Source organism: Rhinoderma darwinii, chromosome 12 (assembly GCF_050947455.1).
Source record: "Rhinoderma darwinii isolate aRhiDar2 chromosome 12, aRhiDar2.hap1, whole genome shotgun sequence".
NCBI lineage: Eukaryota > Metazoa > Chordata > Amphibia > Anura > Rhinodermatidae > Rhinoderma > Rhinoderma darwinii.
The window spans coordinates 11,284,060-11,303,281 of record NC_134698.1 but is presented as its reverse complement, the minus strand read 5'-3'; the positions used below and the strand labels follow the sequence as shown (position 1 = coordinate 11,303,281).

The window sequence follows — 19,222 nt, the reverse complement described above, 5'->3', positions numbered from 1 at the left end:
ATGAGATACTCTGGACCATTTTAAGTCTGAATCCAGGTAAGTGGACTTTTAATGACTTTTCTAGACGATATTGTCACGGCTCCGCCTACTTCTTATAAGCGAGTACATACGTGATATGTAAACAGGACACTATGATGAGAAATTATGTAGTCTATGGGAGTTGGTCCCAGATTGACAAAAATTGTGGAAGCTGTAATAGTAATATCTACATTATACTATGAAGGTAAATACAATCTATTGTTCCCTGTTATCAGCCAGTCTGGGCTGTTTTGTTTTTTTTAAATTGTGCCCAGGGCAACAAGGAAAATAGCCACCAGGGCTAGGAAGAGGGGTAGGCAGAGAAGGTGGTCACGTAGGGCACCAAAGGGAGGCAATTTTTTTGTTTTATAAAAAACAATGTACTGCCTTTTTTTTTTTACAAAATTTTTACAAATTTTTACAAATTTTTACACATTTTTACAAATGTTTTACATTTTTGACAAATTTTTTTACAAATCCGTGTAAGAGCTCATTCACACTTGGATATTATATACGGTTTTAATTTTTGTTTTTTTTATAAAAAAAACAAACATTGTTAATACATTTAATGGGTTTTATTTCCATTTCCTTTTTTTTTTATACACTTTTTTACGCGCCTTTTTAGCTCATAGTAGTCAATACTGTGATTTTATAAACGCATGTTCCATTTTTGAATACTTCACATGTCCGTATTTGTTGTTTTCTTATATTCGTATTACAAAAACAGCAAAAAAATAGTTAAGCCTTTAACAAAAAACAGAACAAATACGGACAATTCAGAACAAAATAGAAAAAATAAAAACATACAATATGGAAATAAAACTGGAACAATTTTTTTTTAAAAAACATCCGTATTGCGCATCCGTATTTGAGTCGTATTTTCAGACGCAAGTGTGAAGGAGCCCAATCATGACAGATTGACTCGGGAAAGAACTACTGAATAAGTAACGGTCCATCCGACAACTATCATAATTCAGGGACCGTGGGGGAAGGGGGACACATTCTGAAACCACCAACTTGGACACCGACAGAGCTTGTCGCACCCCTGATAATCTAGGGTAGTGAAGGGGTTAATTGTAAATTTCCTGGTGGTCTAAATCCTAAATTCCCAAGTTAAGGAGTCAGTGGTGAATTCTGGTTGCTCCTTTGGGTTCTGTCCTCAGAAGACCTCCTAGGATATGTGTGCCCTGGTCAAGTGCCCAGTTGGCCACCAGTCTAAACCAGCTCTGCAGCGATATCAGTCAGGGGAGAGGCTGACTATAAGGTTCTTCTAGAGGAAGATTGACAGGAAGTGTTGTAAAATCCCTGCCCCTGATAGCTCCTGACTGAGAGCCTCCATGTACATATGTGATAGTAGTGAGTATGGTTTATTATATGTATAGAAAACTACAGTGTGACGTCCGTGTCTGTGTCCTGTACAGAATGAAGGTCCCTGCTCTGCTGTTTGTGATCATCACTGGATGTTGCGCCAAAGAAAGTAAGTGACTAAACCGGGCATTTTATTCACACTAAGGGGCAAATGGACTAAACCGGGCATTTTATTCACACTAAGGGGCAAATGGACTAAACCGGGCATTTTATTCACACTGAGGGGCAGATTTACTAAGCCGGGCATTTTATTCACACTAAGGGGCAAATGGACTAAACCGGGCATTTTATTCACACTAAGGGGCAAATGGACTAAACTGGGCATTTTCTTCACACTAAGGGGCAGATTTACTAAGCCGGGCATTTCATTCACACTAAGGGGCAGATTGATTAAGCCGGGCATTTTATTCACACTAAGGGGAAAAAGGACTAAACCGGGCATTTTATTCACACTGAGGGGCAAATGGACTAAACCGGGCATTTTATTCACACTGAGGGGCAAATGGACTAAACCGGGCATTTTATTCACACTGAGGGGCAAATGGACTAAACCGGGCATTTTATTCACACTGAGGGGCAAATGGACTAAACCGGGCATTTTATTCACACTGAGGGGCAAATGGACTAAACCGGGCATTTTATTCACACTAAGGGGCAGATTTACTAAGCCGGGCATTTTATTCACACTAAGGGGCAGATTTACTAAGCTGGGCATTTCATTCACACTGAGGGGCAGATTTACTAAGCCGGGCATTTCATTCACACTGAGGGGCAGATTTACTAAGCCGGGCATTTCATTCACACTAGGGGGCAGATTGACTAAGCCGGGCATTTTATTCACACTAAGGGGCAGATTGACTAAGCCGGGCATTTTATTCACACTAAGGGGAAAAAGGACTAAACCGGGCATTTTATTCACACTGAGGGGCAAATGGACTAAACCGGGCATTTTATTCACACTAAGGGGCAGATTTACTAAGCCGGGCATTTCATTCACACTGAGGGGCAGATTTACTAAGTCGGGGATTTCATTCACACTGAGGGGCAGATTTACTAAGCCGGGCATTTCATTCACACTGAGGGGCAGATTTACTAAGTCGGGGATTTCATTCACACTGAGGGGCAGATTTACTAAGCCGGGCATTTCATTCACACTGAGGGGCAGATTTACTAAGTCGGGGATTTCATTCACACTGTGCACAATGGGGCATGTTTATAATTCATAGGGGGAATCTATTAAAATAAAGTATTTCCGTTTTCTGGGGTAGAAAAGTTTTGGAGCATTCTATATTTGTGCCAAAATATCAATGTTTCACTCCTTTTCAAAAGTAATGAGCAAAGTGGGTTGGGCATGGTTTGGCAGGCATGGGCATGGTTAGGCAGGAGTGGGCATGGTTAGGCGGGAAGGAGCGGGGCCACTGTTGGTCCAACAAATTTGCTATAATTTAACCCAGAAATTGGCGCAAATTATATTGCAAATCTATGCCTGCTCATAGCAAACATACATTTTATTTTCTGGCGTTTTACTCTAAGTCTGGATTAAGACTAGCGAATGTGATGCCAGTCTATGTATATCTGCTCCATGGTGCGTTACAATTCAAATTTAGCCCAAAAACTGGCGCACATGCCGTGAACCACATTTCTAAGGGCTTTAGACACTTTTTGTGCCTCAATAGACAAGTGGGCGTTGTTTAGTGGAAACAGGGGCGTGGTTTAAATGAAAAGGGGTGTGGCATATGTTTATAAATGTGAGATTCTTAGTGCTCAGTTTGATCAAATTGTGCGAGCCCACCTGTCATTAATAGAAGACCTCATACAGGGGGTCGCTACACCGAACATTATATCCCTATAATAGGAAACGTACCTCTCTCTTGGGACTAAGCCTATAAAATGATCTCAGGACAGGTAGGTACCAGTTTTATTTTATTCTAATTAAAAACAGCCCTGGATAGGTGGGAGGAGGGCACGACATCTATCTCATCTAGCATGTTTTTTTCAAAGCTGGTCATCTCACGCCACACATGTCTATCTATCTATCTATCTATCTATCTATCTATCTATCTATCTATCTATCTATCTATCTATCTATCTATCTATCTATCTATCTATCTATCTATCTATCTATCTATCTATCTATCTATCTATCTATCATCTATCTCATATCTATCTATCTATCTATCTATCTATCTATCTATCTATCTATCTATCTATCTATCTATCTATCTATCTATCTATCTATCTATCTATCTATCTATCTATCTCATATCTATCTATCTATCTATCTATCTATCTATCTATCTATCTATCTATCTATCTATCTATCTATCTATCTATCTATCTATCTATCTATCTATCTATCTATCTATCTATCTATCTATTTATCTATCTATTGTCCCCTTGGGTACGTGGACCCACCTGGTCGTACCGCCTTAACGGTATGGCAGCTGGCCAACAGGACACAGTCTATAGTTCGTATAGGTGTACCTGTGGTAGCTCAGACAGTAGCAAGACAGACTCGGATGGGATTAGGCAGCAGGCAGGCGCCAGGCGTGGTGAAGCAGAACTGGTGTAGTACTCAGTGCAGCACGACTCCAACTCAATATGGCACTTGGGACCAGGATAGCACTGGATACAGGTAGCAGGAACGGGAAACACTGGTAACTGGAAAACACTTAGGAGACCATTTGCAAAGACAAACTAGGGTAATGACAACAAAGCTCAGGCAATGCAGGGAGGGGCAGAGCCTTTCTTATAATCCAGGGTGATCTGGGAGCAATCAGCTCAATCTCACACATGTGTGCGCTCTGGCTCCTTAGGGCAGGACGGCCGCATGTGCAGACATCTCTGGAGAGAAGGGCATCGACAGAATGGGAGGAGTTTGGGGTCAGCGACCACGGACGTTACATCTATCCATCCATCCATCCATCCATCCATCCATCCATCCATCTATCTATCTATTCTATCTATCCCCTGTAACAGACAATATGACTACTACCCCATTCGCTCTAGCACTACTTATTTATATAGCTCTAGACATGGACCATTTTACGTAAAAAAAAATGAAGATCCGGTCCAGACTTTCCTCCAGGCATCTTTGTCTTTTTGTCTTTTAGATTTGCATGGCGCATCTTTCCTGTTTTCTAAATCCAGTGAAACAGCAAGCGTGGTTTTGAAGCCCACCGTCACAGTTCCGTTGAGCAATATGACCGTCTGCCTGCAGTACTACACGGACTTAGTCCAAAGAGACTCCCTCTTCAAACTGGTCGATAAAAGTTCCAAGAGAACTCTATTCCATCTCTTTCACGTCTCAGATTATTACTACATTTCCATAGGCCAAGATCTAGTTTACTATAAGACCGACAAAGAGAGCATGGAGTTGAAGCTGATCTGTGTGTCCTGGGACTTGAGCACTGGGGTCATTCATTTCATTCTCAATGGTTTACTCTTTCCAAGAAAGGTTTTAAAACCAGGATTTCTTATAGGAGTAAATGCTACTGCGGTCCTCGGGCAGAGTCTTTCCACTGCTGGAATTGGTTATGATAGAGGACTATCTTATGTGGGTGAAATCACTAACGTTCACATGTGGGATTACCCCCTCCACCCCAGTGAAATGAGATCTTTATACTTTAATAATTGTTATAATTGTAATGGAAACGTCATTAGCTGGGAGTCTGTGGACTATGAGGTTCATGGAGATGTCTTCTTGTATAAGCCATCGATAAAACCTTAGTGGATGTATCTTAAATCGACCCTCCGGTCTCCGACTAAAATTCGAAGTACGATGGGGTATATGGAGTAATATTACCTGGTTCCCTCCAGCTGTTCCCCTCTGCCGTGGATCCGCCGTTTTAGGGTCCTTTCTGTGTTGTCTCAAAATGTCTGCGGGCGATTCTCAGACTAGAGTCTGAGACACTCCTACTGTTCTCTGATTGGCCAGAGCTGCTCATCAGTTCTGACCAATCTGTGAACAGAGGGAGTGTCTTAGACTCAGTCTGAGAAGCACTGTGACCATTTGGAGATCACGCAGAGGGGACCCTAAAAAGGTGGATCCACAGCAGAGGGGCAAAACTGGAGGGCACTAGGTAATGATACTCCATATACCCATATCACATTTATAATTTTGTCCTAAGACCGGAGGGTCGCTTTAACTTTTGGGAAATTGTGTAATCTTATCGGATATAGCTATATATAGTTGTCTTTCTGATTAACCCCATACCACCACAACCTTTCTGACAGAGTCCCATCTTTAAAATCTGGCATATGTCAACTATGTAATGCTTTTACTTACTCAATCAATTTGAATATTGGTTTTTTTCGCGACACATTGTACTTTGTGTTTATTACACCAAAATGCATAAAAAAAAATGTTAAACATTTTTTGGGACCTTTTCTCTGCTTTGTGAGACACATAATCACACCACACAATATAGTTAAACCCTTAGGCCTCATTCACACAGCAGGGTTTCCCGGCCGGGTGCCAGCCGTTCATAAATCGGCTGGCACCCGGCTGCATTAGGAATAATAGACCCCTAATGGGGCTATTCACACGACCGATTTTTTGACGGCCGGTAAAACCGGCCGTCAAAAAATAGGACATGCTCTATCTTCGCCCGGGTACCCGGCCGCCCGGCTCGCATAGAAGTCTATGGGGCCGGGTATTACACGGCCATCACCGGGATGTGTCCCGAGTGATGGCCGGATTTTCCGGCGCTTGCGCTCTATCTCCTCCTCCTCACAGCGCAGAGTGCATGTGAGGAGGAGGATTTGATGCCATTCTGACGAATGGCATCGCTGTACACTGTGTGGCAGGGCTGGGGTGTACAGCAGGTGGAAGGGAGCGCTGAGCTGGCTCCCTTCCCCTGCTTGTTTTAAAAGCACCCTGGCCCGGCGACACCTTCGATGGCGCCGCTAGCAGCTGCAGTTGCTGCTGCTGCGGCTGCTACTGCTGTAGCGACGCCACTATAGCAGAGCAGGGAGGTATCTCCCCGCTCTGCTATGTGCTAGCCGCACTTTAGCTCCTTGAAGGAGCGGAATCCCAGTGTGTTCGGGGATTCCGCTCCTGGACAGAGCGCTTGATGTCTCTGTCCAAATCTGGGCAGTGACATCAGGGGAAACTCCTGAAGCGGAATCCCCGAACACATGGGGATTCCCCTTCAGGAGTTGCCGCTGATGTCACTGTCCGGATCTGCCCGGCCCGGCACGGATGCAAAACTTAATGCAAACCGGCCGGGCAAAATGGCCGATTTTACCGGCCGACACTCGGGCTCGGGAACGACCCGGTCGTGTGACTCCCGCCTTAGAGATGCAGCCAGTTTTGGCCTTGTAGACACAGGCAATTTTTTCAAATCTGACATGTGTCACTTTATGTGGTAATAACGTTGGAATGGTTTACTTATCCAAGCGATTCTGAGATTGTTTTCTCGTGACACATTGTACTTAATGTTAGAGGTAATATTTGGTCACTGCATTTAGTATGTATTTGTGAAAAACACCAAAATTGTGAGAAAATTTGGAAAAATTATCATTTTTCTAAATTTTTCTGTATATGCTTGTAAGACAGATAATCACACCACACAAAATAGGTATTAATGAATAACATTTCCCTTATAACGACTTTATGTTGACATAATTTTCTAAATGTACTTTTATTTTTTTTAGGGCGTTAGGAGCCTTATAACTGTTACATTTCTAAAACCTATTTTTTTAGGGAACCTCTCAGTTCTAAAATGGATTTGAGGGGCAGATATAATAGCAACCCCCCCATGAAAACGCTGCATTGAGGGATCAAAACTTCTGACAGATTCCATTTACAGACTTATGGATTAAGCTGTGTGCATCATGTTTTCTATACCTACAATCCTATAATATACACTTATAATCGGATAATACCCTTTAATTAAAATGGCTGCTCATGAATATTCATAAGTGGCTTGCCAAACATCAAAATACATAATCTGCTTCATCTTTATTCTGAAACCTGGTTGGTCAAAAGCCTCCCTCATCTACAAGCTCCACCCCATAGACTTGTTCAGGGATTGGTCAACTCCATAGACTCATTTACACGTAATTAAAATTTTTGTACTAGCTTCAAGTTTCACAGAGCCATAATATGGCACTTATAGATTTTATGGGCCCGTACTGTACCTCCATAGGGACTTGATGTGCTACCATACAGGCTTCACGTACTTGGCTCTGCCAGCATTATGGTTTCTATTAACGGAGCCATGAAACTTGCAGTACCACTCCTATCCACATGGTGTGCTGTTATAGAGAGATGTATACATGATTAGGCATGTGTAATGCTTTGTAGTTAAAGCAGTAGTATTCTAGTTGTGTAGTCAGGTTGTTTAAACATATGTTTAGTTGTGTAATATTTAGCGCAGAAATTTTAATTAGGCAAGAACACAAATGACACAATGTTGCATATGTGGGTAATAAATTATAATACCCAGTCTGCTCTGTGGTTTCTCAACATACGGTATTGCTCCTTTTTTTGACATTTCGGTGCCGCATCTTGCTTCCAAACATGGTATCATGTCGCCACCTAGTGGTTAGTTGTTTGTACAGTAGGAATGGAAGTTAAAAAAGTTTTCTCATGGTTAAAATTGAACACATATTCATATACAGAAACAGCCAAGTGAGCATAGACTACCATAGACTTGTCTGGGGTAGGGTGGCGCATCTACTCCAATTAATGGCCCACCATATTAGAGGGAAGGGGGTCTCCTGTCCTAATATGATCTGAGGGTCTGACCCCTGTGGATAAGTGACAAGCAGAACCTTATTCAGTACTGACAATGTCCAACAATGCTGAAGCAGTACATTGATATCCTCTCATCAGGGAATGTCCCTTTATGAAAGTGTTGGCTTAGTGGTTAGCGCTGTTATCATGCAGCACTGGGGTCCTTGGTTCAAATCTTGCCAGGGACAATATCCGCATGGGTCTTGTATGTTCTCTCTGCTGTAGCTACAGGGTGTGCCAAGTTTTCTCTGGATACTCGTATTTCCTCCCACATTTCAAAAACCTACTTATTGGTTACAAGGTTTGTCCAGTTTTAGCAAACTAATGTTATTTTTTGTATAATAAAAAAAAGATTCAATTTTCCAATATACTTTCTGTATTAATTCCTTATGGTTTTCAAGATCTCTGCTTGCTTTTATTCCGTAGTATTCATTGTTTATCTTTAGTTGATAAAATTCTGTCTATGGTCATGTGATGGACACACAGGTGCACGGCTCGTTACAGTATGTGTATCAGAGCTGTGTCTTCTAACGATCCCAGCACCTGTGTGTCCATCACATGACCCTGTAATGTGCCCAACACCTGTGTGTCCATCACATGACCCTGTAATGAGCCCAACACCTGTGTGTCCATCACATGACCCTGTAATGAGCCCAACACCTGTGTGTCCATCACATGACCCTGTAACGAGCCCAACACCTGTGTGTCCATCACATGACCCTGTAACGAGCCCAACACCTGTGTGTCCATCACATGTCCCTGTAATGAGCCCAACACCTGTGTGTCCATCACATGACCCTGTAATTAGTCCAACACCTGTATGTCCATCACATGACCCTGTAATTAGCCCAACACCTGTATGTCCATCACATGACCCTGTAATTAGTCCAACACCTGTATGTCCATCACATGACCCTGTAATTAGCCCAACACCTGTATGTCCATCACATGACCCTGTAACGAGCCCAACACCTGTGTGTCCATCACATGACCCTGTAATTAGCCCAACACCTGTATGTCCATCACATGACCCTGTAACAAGCCCAGCACCTGTATGTCCATCACATGACCCTGTAACGAGCCCAACACCTGTGTGTCCATCACATGACCCTGTAACGAGCCCAACACCTGTGTGTCCATCACATGTCCCTGTAATGAGCCCAACACCTGTGTGTCCATCACATGACCCTGTAATTAGTCCAACACCTGTATGTCCATCACATGACCCTGTAATTAGCCCAACACCTGTATGTCCATCACATGACCCTGTAATTAGTCCAACACCTGTATGTCCATCACATGACCCTGTAATTAGCCCAACACCTGTATGTCCATCACATGACCCTGTAACGAGCCCAACACCTGTGTGTCCATCACATGACCCTGTAATTAGCCCAACACCTGTATGTCCATCACATGACCCTGTAACAAGCCCAGCACCTGTATGTCCATCACATGACCCTGTAACGAGCCCAACACCTGTGTCTCCATCACATGACCTTGTAATGAGCCAAACACCTGTATGTCCATCACATGACCCTGTAATGAGCCAAACACCTGTGTGTCCATCACATGCCCATGGACAATTTTTTTTTCACTGGAAGTGCACAATGAATGTTCCTGCTGAAGAACAACAAGCAGAGATCTGGAAAACCATGATGAATGCCGCTCCTTGGGACCTTACCCTACACAGTTTGACACTGATTGGACAGTAACAGACTGTGCAGGGTAATGCCCCTTTAACAAGGGAAATGGTAACGCCCAGTTGTTATTTTATGCACATTTTATTCATACAATTTTCAGGAGGAATAACAGAGGAACACACAATGCAAAGTTATAAGAAAAGTTGCTCCAGAATTGTTGTTTTATGAGGAATTCAATTATTTATTAAAACAGACGTGTCAGGGGAGATTAAGGGTTCACTTCAAAGAGTCGCCTCCTGTAGGTGCCAATAGTGAGACCGTTATTGGTATATTTAAAGAAGCTGTCACATTGTGCCCACCCACCCAGAAAAAAGACCTCCATTTTCCATTAACATATTTCGCAAGGTGAGCCATCAATTTTTATGAACAGCTGGATGAACAGGACTATGTCAGGACCACTTTTCAGCTTCCCAATGTAAAAAAAAATAATTGTTTTCAGTCAATGAGAGCAAGCAGACATATTGAAGTGTTGGGAAATTGAACAGAGAACATTAAAGTGTAAGTTGTAATCATTATATTAACCACTCTCTATATCTGTGAGTGTATTCCAGTAAGAATAACACACAATATCACATTTCCCCCAATACATTGATCCGGACCCTCTCACGCACCCTCTTTGAGCTCTGATCATAGGGTGTACTCACCTTTGCTACTATCGATACCTGTATTTCTGAGGGTCTGTTCACACGCAGTGACTATAAACGTCTGAAAATACGGAGCTGTTTTCTGGCGATAACAGCTCCTGATTTTCAGACAATTTTGTAGCAACTCGCGTTTTTCGCTGCGTTTTTTACGGCTGTTTTTGGAGCTGTTTTTCAATGGAGTCAATGAAAAACGCCTCCAAAAACGTCCCAAGAAATGTACTGCACTTCTTTTGACGAGCCGTCATTTTACGCGCCCTGGGAACAGAACATCGTAAATCCCATTGCAAACAATGGGCAGATGTCTGTAGGCGTAATGGAGCCGTTTTTATCAGGCGTAATTCGAGGCGTAAAACGCAGTATAGGCGCCATTGGTGTACAACAGTTTTTGCAACTGCCAATGGCTTATGGGGGCACATATCGGAGGACAAGGGGCAAGCTGCTCATTCAACGTAGGCCTAAACCATAGACCTATTGATAACACATGCCCCCTAGTACAGCACCCCCATGGAAGGGGTTAACTCAGTCCCGTGCCAGGGTCTCTCATGTGTGCCAGCGAGAGCATCTGGCAAGCACCTTGGTCTTAGACTATTTAAAATGAAATAAGAAATAAAAGAATCTCAGCGCTCCTCACATTCCATAATGAAGTGTCCTCGCACTGCGGGTTCAGGGCGTTGAAGCGCTCCTAATGTGTAAGTGTCACATCCGCGGAGCCTTTAAATCACTCAAGTCTTAAAGAGCCTCATATTTCAATATTACAGAGTCGCTCCAGTGGAAAACAGACACAGCAAGTTAAGTAGGTGTGTGCCAAGGTGAAGGCGCGCACTGATGTGTATTGCAATGAATAGCACTGATTCCTTAACCCCGGCACTGCCGACGAGTTAACGCGTTTTACGTAGTAATGACAGATATAATATTACGCTGCGCTATCCTTCTTTTCTATACACGTGTCATGCAGCTGTACGAGTGCAGAATCTTCAGCTCGGGAACATCTTAGAAGATAGTGAGTTGTATTGCGCACAGACAAAGTCTATAAAGGGGTTGTCCGGGCATGGGACGGTTTTTCATAGGCATCAGTAGATGATCGGTGGGGGTCCGACACCTGGACTCCGCACCGATCAGCTGTTCTGGCTGCCACTAGGCACCGGGTGTTATACAGTAGCTGGTGTCGGAAGCAGATGGCTCCGTACACTGCATAGTGGACGTGTTGCAGAACTGCAACTCTGCTCCTATTCACTTGAATAGGAGCAGAGTTGCAGTACTACAGCACGGCCACTATGCTGTGACCGGAGCCATCTGCTTTTGGCACAGATATCCGGTGCCTGAAGGCAGTCAGAGCAGCTGATCGGTGCAGAATCCGGGTGTCAGACCCCGCCGATCATATACTGATGACCTATCCTGTGGATAGGTCATCAGTATGAAAAACCATCCCAGGCCCGGACAACCCCTTTAACTCTTCAATAGGTTTTATATACACACTATTAGGGAAATCTGCGTTAATCGAGGGGAAATCTCTGATCAGGATCCTCATCTCTTGGCCAGGGTGGATAAAAAGAGTCTCTCTCTCTCTCTCTGGAGGACCAGTCCTGAACTGCATTACACAGACAACACATTGATTTGAATAGACACTGTGTAATGTTTAACTTCCCCTGTGGTGGCGCTGCAGGAAAATTCTACACTTACCACCAGTCTTTCCCGTAGGTTACAGCTGATCACCGATCAAGGACCAGACACATTTTTCATTTTTTTTTCAGGGCACTACAAGCGGTACTTTTGTCACGGGCCTGATCAAAGTGGCCTACAGCCTCCTGCTACTGCCACAAAACCTCACAAGTCACAGTATATTACAAAAATGGGGCCCCTTTAATAGGATTACACAAAATATGTTGTATGAAACGGAAAATGTAAATAAAGATCATATTAGATTTTCTATCCCTTCATGGAGGCCCACACCTTACAAAAACCCCCTCCCCCTACTCCAGGTGCCAACAAAACATACATAATGAGATACAAAAAACGGAGGATAGGACACGTGAAGGAGTCCTGGGGACCCTGCCCTTTTGACTGCATGGGGCCCATATAGTCCAAATTTTGACCCTGACATAATGTGCTTCTGCTGAGACCACATCGATCATCTGTCAGCAAGTGTTTAATTTTCCTGCAGCGCCACCACAGGGTGTATATGGTATTAAACAGTTTCCAGACTTCAATGTAAAAATAAATAGATATCTACTGTATGTAGAATTAGAAGGGTTGTAATGTTGTAATTTTTGTTATTGAATTAGAAGACAATTGCAGCTATTGCTTAGACAAATACAACTTTTCATGGAATTCAGGGCACTCACACTAACTGACACGAGTGGAGAGGAATCAATCCAATGAAACAAAAAAGGCAGGATCTATCAGGCACCACTGAACAGATTAGAAGATCATAGAGTATAATAAAGGATCATAAAGATCATAAAATAATTTATTGACCAATGTATAACGCTTGAGTGGAAAGAAGGAAGGAAAGCTCGGGAAATATGCTAATACGAACCTTCCAATATTTGAATCCCAAATCGCTAGACATTCGAAGCCATGCAAACCCGAGCCTAAAATTATGAAAATTGACATAAGTCCATCTCTTTGAGGTCCCATTCATGAGCAGTCCCATGAAAAACAGGACTGTTAGGAGGGATTCCGATGTAATCACACACACTTGTAGTTTGGGAAAGGTGACCGAGACACCAAGGCTGTACCCAATCAGGTCCCAAGTTTGATATATATTTCTTGGTTTTGAAGGAATAAATATTTGGGAAAATTACTGAACTCTGGGAAAAAAAATGTATGAACTTTTCATCCTTGGCTACGAGGACCACTAACTTTAAGGACTTAGTATTTACCTTGTGAGGCTCTTCTGTTAGCAAGTTCTGCTATACATAGAGGGTAGATTGTGACCATGGCTTTCTAGACTTCTACGCTTGGATAATTAAGGGCTATGTAAAAATTTAGATTCCATTTATTTTTTATAAATCGATGTTTTATTGTATTTTAAACAAGTTTTTAATTGGGTTTTATTAAAAAAAAAATGTTTTTACTTTTTGAGATACAGCTTCTATGTATGCTGGATACATAGAAGCTGTATCTTGCGATCACAGCCGAATCCGTCAGTTTAGGCAGGACTAATGGCTTTAATGAGCACTGGTCCTGAATGTCTCTGACACGCAACATCCAGCTATTATCGATCACATCTAAGTTCATGAACTTGAACGTGATCGATAATAGCTGGATCCTGCTTGTCAGAGATATGATCTTGCGATCACACTCGAATCCCTCATTTAAGGCGGGACTGACGGCTTCGGTGAGTGCTGGTCCAGTGTGTCTCTGACGCGGAACATCCAGCTATTATCGATCACATCTAAGTTCATAAACTTGATTATGATCAATAATACCCGGATCCTGCGTGTCAGAGACATGATCTTGCGATCACAGCCAAATCCGTCAGTTAAGGAAGGACTGACAGCTTCTGTGAGGGCTGTTCCTGTGTGTCTCTGGCACGCTACATCCAGCTATTATTGATCACATCTAAGTTCATGAACTTGATCCTGATCGATAATTGCTGGATCCTGTGTGTCAGAAAGATGATCTTGCGATCTTAGCCGAATCCGAAAGTTAAGGAAGGACTGACGGCTTCTGTGAGGGCTGGTCCTGCGTGTCTCCGACACGCAACATCCAGCTATTATCGATCACATCTAGGTCCATGAACTTGATCATGATCGATAATAGCTGGATCCTGCGTGTCAGAAAGATGATCTTGCGATCACAGCCGAATCCGTCAGTTAAGTCAGGACTAACGGCTTCCGTGACGGCTGGTCGTGTGTGTCTCTGACAAGCAGGATCCAGCTATTATCGATGACATTTAAGTTCAGGACCAGGTTTCACCAAAGCCGTCGGTCCTGCCTTAACTGACAGACTTGGCTGTGATCGCAAGATAAAGCTTCAATATGTCCAGGATACAAAAAAAGCCCTATCTCAAAAAGAAAAAACATTTTTTTTTTTAATAAAACCAAATTGAAAACTTGTTTAAAATACAATAAAACATTGATTTAAGGCTGGACAAGTAATGGTTACTTTCTTTCCCGATCCTCTCACAGCCGTCCCGGGCTGAACATTTCAATTGAAGGGATTCAGCGAAGCAAACTATAATTAAATTATCACATAACGCGAACTAGACTGAAGGTGACCTCAGAACGGGACGTGAGTAGACATTTAGATATCCTTGGAACACCACTTATAATTAAAAGCGTCCAAAAGTAGCGTGAAGCCTAAAAGCATATATTACATGTATTTTATTTTCTGCATTGTGATAGAGTTGTGATCTCGAAAACTATGATTGAGAGATATCAGCTATTTCCTCTCGTCCTTGTTCTCTGCTTAGCTAAGTCATATTATTAAAGTCTGAAAATCAACTCCTTTCCCATTAGACTCAGGTTGTCACTCCACCCTGCTTTACACTGCAGCTGTAAAGGATCTGCCAGGCACATCTTCTGTGTATACGCCCATAGGTAATCAGTCTGCACCTGAGTCTATGTCTCTTAGACTGACTCCATCTTCCACCACTCAGGATGGCAGGCTTAGGAGTGGGAGAGCCTATCGCAGCCTGGCCAGACGGAGCTAGCTCCCGCCCTCTGTCTATTTATACCTGCCTTTCCTGTTCCTCCTTTGCTTTTGATTCTTCTCGTGTGGTTTCCTGGCCCAGCTACAGCTTCTTACTATTTGATCCTGCTCCATACTGACCCTGGCTTTTTGACTACTCTCCTGCTCTGCATTTGGTACCTCGTTCTCTCCTGGTTTGACTCGGCTCGTTCACCACTCTTGTTGCTCACGGTGTTGCCGTGGGCAACTGCCCCTTTTCCCTTAGCTTGTGTACCCTTGTCTGTTTGTCTCGTGCACTTACTGAGCGTAGGGACCGCCGCCCAGTTGTACCCCGTCGCCTAGGGCGGGTCGTTGCAAGTAGGCAGGGACAGAGTGGCGGGTAGATTAGGGCTCACTTGTCCGTTTCCCTACCCCCATCATTACATAATCACAAGCCAAGGAGGAACAGGAAAGGCAGGTATAAATAGACAGAGGGCGGGAGCTAGCTCCGTCTGGCCAGGCTGCGATAGGCTCTCCCACTCCTAAGCCTGCCATCCTGAGTGGTGGAAGATGGAGTCAGTCTCAGAGACATAGACTCAGGTGCAGACTGATTACCTATGGGCGTATACACAGAAGATGTGCCTGGCAGATCCTTTACAGCAGCCCTGCTTGCTCAGATTGACCACTGTGTTTAAGTGCAAGCACAAGCACAAGGTCACCAGGATATCATTTCACACTGGGCTGATTTTGATGCGTGCAGCCCATTTTTGTTAGGGTGTACCTCAAGGGTGGGGAAAGGGGAGGTAGCTCGAGGGCGTGCTTGATGCACGAATACATATTTTCCAGGCTTTGCCTCTGCCATACTGATGCCTCTGAATCCAAAGACAACAGTTCCACCACCAGTGAGTCCATAGACATAATAATAAATAGTACATAGACAATATTACCAGCTTCAATGCCCCTATAGTACATGCATTAATACACTTTTAGTCGTAGTGTACATATACAATAATAAAAAGCAACATGGAGCATAGATACAATTAAATACAGAACAGAAGATGCATGATATGTGTCCGCACAACCTCGAAAGGAGGGCCGGAGGATAATTGGGGCAAATGCAGTAAAGCCACCACCACTTAGGAGCTTGATCTTCAATAATCGGTGATCTTGGAGATCTCGGGAAACAAAAATATGCCACTAGGTGGCGCTTTAGAGCACTACACTGAATCAATGAAAGTGCTTCATGCAGTATGATTCTCATGGACATATGATACAACTCCTTTGCAGCACAATATTGTATTGCAGTTACATTTTATTACCCGTTTCAATATCAAAGATCAAGATTTATTATATACTTACAGAATTCGAGTTCAGGTTCGACTCTGACTGAGGACAACATCTGCATTGAGTTTGTATGTTCTCTCCGTTTTTGCGTGGGTTTGCTTTGGGTACTCTTATTTCCTCCCAAAATCTAAAAACATACTGATAGGTTAATTTAGAATTAAGATTGTGATCTCCAATAGGGACAGTGAATGATGCCAATCTCTATACAGGGCTGCGGTATATGTTTGCGCTATATAAAGAAATATTATAAAAGAAGGTGTACTCTTTATTTGCGCTTGAACTATAGTGACAATATGAATCTACTATGTAATACTTGAAAATAAAAAGCAAGGTTGGACATACTACATGTGATACCTGTATGCAATTAGGTGTGCCCCCTACTGTCTACTAGATTTATTTGAGGGGCTGAGGTGACCCCCATGACTCACTAGTAATGATGATCTGTGATCCACCAGGGAAAATGGGTGAGCAACTTTCTAGACAGCCACAAAGTAGGCGCTCAATGACACGGACCTCATTCTCAGCAGATTAGTTGTTAGCGAGAGGGGGGCCCACATATTGTTCCTGCACAGGGACCCCAAAAAGTCTGAGGCGTCACTACTTCCTGGTTCTGGTGACAACATCTGTCTGGGGTCTGTCCTTGTTCAGGCGTCTTAGGCCTCATGCCTTAGGTCCGTGATTACCGGCATGGCCGGACGCGGACGGTCACGGACAGCCACCCGCATTTGCGGGCCGTGCTCCCTTTCTAAAGTATGAGAGCATGGTCCGTAAACTATGGTTGTGTGCATGGTGCCTTACTCGATCATTTATTAGATCCAAATCACCATCCATATCAATATCTACACATTTTCTCTATTCAAGCCAGAGAAGATGTGAACATTGATGTAGACAGTGATTTGGTTCCATATGTCTTGGATCTTTGTGAGAAACCTAAGATATTCCTAATAAGATATTATAAGGAATTGACAGTCGTGCAGACTCAGACTCAAGCTTATAACACAAGCATTGATAACTATAATATACTATACACTGAATAGTCTTTCATATATCACGTCTGTTAGGTTTCTTGTAAACAGACTAAAAGCCATAGCCTAGATGAAGCCTCTTTGAACATCCATCATTTTACAATTTCAATACTGTGTACATCTACATAAAGAGTTGAGTAACTTTATAAGTACATTACTTATCTTGTACTGATTTTGAGTTACAGACTGTGTCATTCTCCAAAGCTGTATTAACAATTCTACAAACTTCAGAGCTGAAATCTTCCACATTTACTTGCTAGATGAATGTGCATCTGAATCTGAACTTGCTCTGGTAATTGGGAAGTGTCATATTTATACCAGGTACTGTGCAATTATGTCGAAAAAAATAACGTACCCAGAATGCAGTGCAGGTTATACCATTGCATTATGAAAGCCCAGCGAAAGGGACTTGTATATGGAGCTCAGGGGGGGAGGCTATTTTAGATAGCCACTCTCCTCCAATCCATGGTGCAAAGACTTCTTTGCGGTACCCAGGACTGGTTATATATAAAAAAAAAGTTGCCATGGGCAACAAGTAAAGTATCCCTCCCCTCACCTCTTTGAGACGACCACCCAAAATTGCGGGTGGTCCTCTCAAAGAAAAAAGTATACATTAGGCTTCGTTCACATCTGTGCTAGGGCTCCGTTCCGATGTTCTGTCAAAGGTTTCCATTTCTATCACCATTGATTTTAATGGTGACGGATCCAGTGCCAATGGTTTCCGTTTGTCTTAGCGTAGTCGAGTACATTATTGATTCCGTCAAAATGACAGAACCCTTGCACAACTGAGACAAACGTAAACCATTGTCACTGGATCCGTCACCATTGAAATCAATAGGCTTCTGTTTGTTTCTGTCAGGGCTCCGTTCCGGCGGAAAGTTCAGACGGAACGTAGCCCTAGCGCAAATGTGAACGAAGCCTTCTGCGGGTTTGGTCACTGTATGGCTCTGTAATTTCTGTTCTTTTTTTACGGTAGTTTTGACTATTGATGTTCTACTTTTTGTAATATTTTAATATAATATTTTTAGATTTTACCTATATCCCTATTCTACTTTCCATTTCTTTCAAAAATTGGAATGAGCCCCATTGACCGTTTCTTGCCCAGGGGCCTCCACAGACCTTGAACCGGCCCTAGAATGACGTAAGGGCTCTTCGTTGACATCATACCTATTACTATCTATTATAATTATTGCCGTTGTCTAGTTGATTCTTTATATTATTTTTCCTTTCTTAGCATAAGGACTCCATAAAGTGAATCTTTTTTCATTCTAGTTCTAACGCGATGATGACATTACATGAAACATTTTATGTGCCACTGGACCGGCCATAGACATATTAGTGTTCCTCTCAGCCCAGTAAGACACCATGGTGATTCACTGTAATTATACACATGTACGGAGACGTGTACATTGTGTCTACACATAAGCGGCTGCGATCAATTTACATGATTCCACCAATTAATTTCTACCATCCATCATTCCCCAGGGGCCGAAACTGAATCCAGAGTAAGATCACAGGATAAAACTATGACAACTCTGCTCCGTACCCTCCGGAAGAAACTCTCTGCGGAGAGTTCAACCTATTTATTACAACTTTATAATTATAGAATCCGCGGTGACAACTGGTAGTGATTCTTTTTTAATCCTGTCCCCATGCTTCATGAGATTTCCTTTGCTTTAATTAAAGGCCTTGATGTCGGTGCAGTCCCGGGAGTCATTAGGCGAGCTCAGGCTTCAAGGATAACAAGGCCAGAGGTGACAAACT

The 19,222-nt window shown here is 42.9% G+C and overlaps 1 pseudogene; it reads left to right on the top strand.

The window, feature by feature from the left end:
- LOC142664522 (C-reactive protein-like) lies at positions 1–8,494 on the top strand (annotated as a pseudogene).
- Positions 8,495–19,222: the final 10,728 nt, after the last annotated feature.